The sequence below is a fragment of the Terrapene carolina genome, unplaced genomic scaffold, assembly GCF_002925995.2.
Source record: "Terrapene carolina triunguis isolate 2854851 unplaced genomic scaffold, T_m_triunguis-2.0 Scaffold90, whole genome shotgun sequence".
In the NCBI taxonomy this organism is placed as follows: Eukaryota; Metazoa; Chordata; order Testudines; family Emydidae; genus Terrapene; species Terrapene triunguis.
Window position 1 is genome coordinate 3,086,296 of NW_020664441.1, and position 5,442 is coordinate 3,091,737.

The window sequence follows — 5,442 nt, forward strand, 5'->3', positions numbered from 1 at the left end:
CCCCCCCCCCGTCTCTTGACTGCCCCCTCCAAAACCTCCCTGCCCCTTCTCCAACCCCCTGGCCCCCTTGTTGTTGGCCTTCGCCTAACGTCTCTGTGAAATTGCTCAGGAACGGCCTGAGCCGTTCGTCCTGGCACGCTGAGCAGCAGGGGAGGAGGAGCGGGGGAGGAGCTCCAGACTGCCGGAGGCGATCTGCGAATGCAGGGAGGGAGGGAGGGAGTGATCTCTGCTGCAGGGGAGAGGAGGAGGGGCTCTCTCTGGCTGTCGGAGCCCCATGTAAGTGGCACCATCCGTCCGGCTGCCCTGTTAGCCGCGCTTGTTCTGCATGTGGGGGGTGGGGGGGGGGAAGTCCGGACATTTACAAATTCCTCCCGGACGCTATTTTTAGCTCAAAAAGCCGGACATGTCCAGGGGAATCCGGACGAATGGTAACCCTACACCTCCCACACCTGTGTCTGTGCCTTCCTCTTCATTGCTCCGATGCAGCTGGGTTGCATGGTAATCGCTCCGCAAACCTGCCATCTCTTGTCTTGCTAAAACCTCCCCTCAGAACTCACCCTGGTTGGCTTGCCTTTGAGGAGGGAGCGGGGAGAAAAAGGTGGGGGGTGGGGAGGAGAAGAGACTGGCAACACTAAGTTAACAGAATCATCAAACTGTGTCATTTTGTTGTTGTCACCCGCACCATTTCCCTCCCCTTCCTACCCCCTTCCTTGTCTGTTTATGAGGCTCATTTATTGTGTCATGTGGACATTAAGAGGTGCAGTCCTTAGGGTAGGAACAGGTCTTTCCTTGCATTTTAAGGGACTCAGAAATTATACATAATAGAAGAATGCACTGTAGGGAGAGCGTGAGTGAATCTCCTTACGTTAGAGCATGGCTGATTTCAGAACTAGCCCTTGCAGATGGGTGCCAGCCCTGGACTCATACATTCCTACATTCTAAGGTCAGAAGGGACCATCATGATCATCTAGTCTGACTTCCTGCACGTTGCAGGCCACAGAACCTCTCTCACCCACTCCTGCAATAGACCCATAACCTCTGGCTGAATTACTGAAGTCCTCAAATCATGATTTAAAGACTTCAAGTTAACCTGCAAATACCCCGTGCCCCATGCTGCAGCAGAAGGTGAAAAACTCCCAGGGTCTATGACAATCTGACCTGGGCAAAAATTCCTTCCCAACCCCAGATACGGCGATTAGTTGGACCCTGAGCACGTGGGCAAGACCCACTAGCCAGACACCTGAGAAAGAATTTTCTGTAGTAACTCAAAGCCCTCCCCACCTAGTGTCCTATCACTGGCCATTGCAGATATTTGCTGCTAGCAGTTGCAGATCAGCTACATGCCATTGTAGGCAGTCTCACCATACCATCCCCTCCATAAACTTATCAAGTTCAGTCTTGAAGCCAGTTAGGTTTTTTACCCCCTCTGCTCCCCTTGGAAGGCTGGTCCAGAACTTCACTCCCATGATGGTTAGAAACCTTCCTCTAATTTCAAGCCTAAACTTGTTGATGGCCAATTTATATACATTTGTTCTTGTGTCCATATTGGTGCTTAACGTAAATAATGCCTCTTCCTCCCTGGTCTTTATCCCTCTGGTGTATTTATAGAGAGCAATTATATGTCCCCATAGCCGTCTTTTAGTTCAGCTAAACAAGCCAAGTTTTTTGAGTCTCCTCTCATAAGGTAGGATCATCCTTGTAACCCTTCTTTGCATCTGATCTAGTTTGAATTCATCTTTCTTAAACATGGGAGACCAGAATTGCACACAGTATTCCAGATGCGGTCTCACCAGTGCCCTGTATAATGGTATTAACACTTCCCTGACTCTATGGAAATACCTCGCCTGATCCATCATAGGACTGCATTAGCCTTTCACATTGGCAGCTCATAGACATCCTGTGATCAACCAATACACCCAGGTCTTTCTCCTCCTCTGTCACTTTCAACTGATAAGTCTCCAGTTTATAGAATTGGAGGGTGCTTCCTGATATTGAACCTGAATGTTTCCCAGCAGTGCAATGTCATATCCTCTGGCTCTGCTCCTCTCCCCACTTTTCTTTTGGCAGGTCCCACATGATGGTTCCATGGGGGAAGAAAACCAGATGAGGCTGATACAGTATGCACTTGGTAGCTGGGTCGCTGGTGCTGGGGTTCTTATTTGCCCTGCAAGTTACTGTTCTTCTGTTCCACCTGCTGTTCTGTGGCACCAATTAAATTAACCACTTCTGTTGTGATGTGCTGCCCATCTTTCAGCTGGCGTATGGCAACACGAAGATCCTTGAAGCCATCATTTTTGCTGTGACTATGGTAACCCTGACCATCCCCTTCCTTCTGATTTGCATCTCTTATGTCTTTATTGTGGCTGCCATCCTGTGGATCCACTCTGTGGCCAGCTGGCACTGTGCCTTCTCCACCTGCTCCTCCCACCTGACAGTTGTCCTTCTGAAATATGGCTGCTGCATCTTCATTTACTCCCACAACAGCTCCAGCTACTCCCTGGAGCAAGGCTAGGTGGTGTCTGTGGTCTACACTTTTGTGACCCCTGTACTGAACCGCCTGATCTACAGCATGAGGAACAAGGAGTTGAAGGATGCTCTGACCAGAGTGCTGAGAAGGAAAGTGCTGTCCCAAGAAAGTGACACCTTTGGACCCTCAATCAGAGAAACAATGTAGGACTGGATGGCGCAAGGTGCTTGGGAATGGGCCATACAGGATTCCTGATCTAGGGAACCAGTTGCGTTCTGGACCCAAGTTGTAGTGGTACAAGGAGCCCATGGTGTTGGAAAGTGAAATTATTAAGGTGCCTTGAACCATCATGTGGGTTGCATGCTAATGCGAAGAAAATCTTAAAAATGCTGATTAGACAAGTATCATACTGATTGCTCACTTGACAGCAATGGCTGCAATCTCAGACTAGTAAAAAAGGGTAGATTTGTCAGTATTAAATGTTTCTACATTTTTTCAACAGTTCTAGTTACTTAGGAGTTTGGACTAAAAACTTCAAATTCGGCAGGCAGATATTTTTTTTCCACAAAATTTTATTCAGATTTGACTGAGTTATAAGCAGCAGCATGCTCAGTAGAACTTGCTAGATTCTTGCTCCTACTTTTCTGAACCTTCCAATTGGTCACTGAGCCTGCTCCCAGACATTTACAGTGTTTCCACACCTGCACATAGAGTGGCAGAAAGGACACAGATAAAACTGCTGCTGCAGGCAATCTTAATGCTAAAATGTCCTAGTTTTCAAGTAACTGATGTGCAACCTGAAAAGGAGTCTTTTAACATCATTTTTTCTGCATGGAGTTTCCTCTATGTATAATATAGTAAGTAGTTACCCAAGTGATTGTCACTGAGCTGCTCTGTAATAATTTATGAACACGGTATGTTGACTTGGTTATTGGGATGTTTGCTGTATGAATACATTGGTTTAGTTTAATAAGGGAGATGTAAGTGTAACCCTTCTGCCCGTCTGAGTTGGCAGCAACAAGGGCCGGGTTCGGTATCTAGGGGTTCTGTTTCAATAACACAATGCAAAACCGGCTCGAGCCCCCACCCAGTGACCTGGGACAATTACACACCATCCACCGGCCGCCTCTAAGAGGCAATACTTCCCCTCTCGCAAGCACAGAGTCTGAGTGTAGCAAAAACCTTTTAATAAAGGAGGGAAACAATGCGGCATTATGTTGGGGAAACACCACAAACAGGATTCATAACACAAACCATGAGCAAAAGACCCACCCCCAAGTAAGTCTGGCAGTGTCCTTTTCCCCTCAGGGTCTTAAATCCAGCAACCCAAAAATCACCCAAAAGTCCAACAACCCAAAAGTCTGTCCCTGGTCAGTGCAGCCCAAGAGTTCAAAAGTTTATCTGCAGAGTTTTACCTCCTAGCCTGGGTGGCAATGGGGGGCGGGGGCATGCAGGGGTGTTAAGGGGCACCTTACGTGGTCCAAGGCCAACTGCCCCACCTCTCCATGGGGTTCTGCTGCAGCCCTCACCACGAGCCACTCCGCCAGCTGCTCCACTCCACCAGCCGGCCCATGAGCCGCTCTGCTCCACCAGCTGCTCTGCAATATATCCACTGTTCGTGGAGGTGCAATTATTAAGTTGGTGTAGCAGGGCAGTTACATCGGCCGGAGCAAAATTTAAGTGTAGACACTTCCACAATGAGGTCGATGTAAGCTGCCTTGTGTCAACCTAACTCTGTAGCGTAGACCAGACCTAAGATGCAAGGTGGGAGGGTCCCAGCCCAAGCCTGGAAATCTACACAGCAATGAAGGAGGTCTGCAGCCTGAGCCCCGTGAGCCTGAGTTGACTGGCATGAGCCAACCGCGGGTTTTTCTTTGCTGTGTAGACATACCCTAGGTCTGACTTCCCGAGCCCGAGTGGTAACACTGAGAATATTGTCTCCTGGTTATTAACTTTTACTCCAAGTCCATTAAGCAAACTTTCAATGTAAATACATTATTCCTTAAATATTACCTATGCATACATCTTGCAATGACTATGAATCTTGACAAGTTAAGAGCTTTCTATAGATACCTTACATACTACGCTTTATTGATAAATATCCTGCAAGACATTGTTTGGCTTAGTAAGTTTGTCAGGTCTGCGACAAGAGTTGTTTGCAAAGAACAAGGAACTCTTTGCCAAGGGGCCTCTGTGTCACAGTCAGTTCTGATGAATGTCCCAACATAAAAAAACATTGGAAGAAAAGTTGTGAGATGTTTCAACATTTTCAAAATGAAAAGCTTCAGTGTTTCAGTTCAAAAAGACTTTTTGTGTAGAAATTTAACTTAATTGGTACCCCCAAAAAAGTGAAGAAGAACAAAAGGTCAAAATCTAAACAAAATGTTTCCAAGTTATCAAAATGTTTTGATTGACCCAAACCAAGAGGGGTTTGTTTTTTGCGGGGGCTGGTGTCGGGTCACAAAAATTTTCAAGATTTTCACTTTTTTGGCCCCAATTCCAAGGGGAAAAATGTTCAAAATCTCAAAAATTCTTGTAGGATGGAACAAATATTTTCTGCGCAGCCATAGCTTTTAGTCAATTTAGCTGGTGAGAGAGAGGTACTGAAGTGACAGCTCTGGTGCCTGAACTCCTCTGTTCCCAGAAGAGATGCAGCATCAATACAAGGTTCTGTACACTTTTGGCCCTCATCTCCCTGCTAATGTGCCTCATCCTGGTCTGTCTATAGCAGTGGTTCTTAACCTTTACTGCAGCCTGCACCTCTTTGGTTCTCAAAATATGTTCTCGCACCCCTTATCAAAAATCATTGAAGTAGGTCAGTTCTTAAACCTACATATATTTTTGTTTGTATATTGCAGTAATCGTTAAAAAATGTATAATATTAATAAATACATAGGTTTAATTAAACAAAGTAGTTGTACTTACGTGCCTGTGCTTAATTTGTTTTTTCGATGATTTACCTTCTAAAAAAAAAT

The 5,442-nt window shown here is 46.2% G+C and overlaps 1 pseudogene; it reads left to right on the top strand.

Annotated features, from left to right (window-relative positions):
* Positions 1-2,119: 2,119 nt before the first annotated feature.
* LOC112105678 lies at positions 2,120-2,674 on the top strand (annotated as a pseudogene).
* The last annotated feature ends 2,768 nt before the right edge of the window (positions 2,675-5,442 follow it).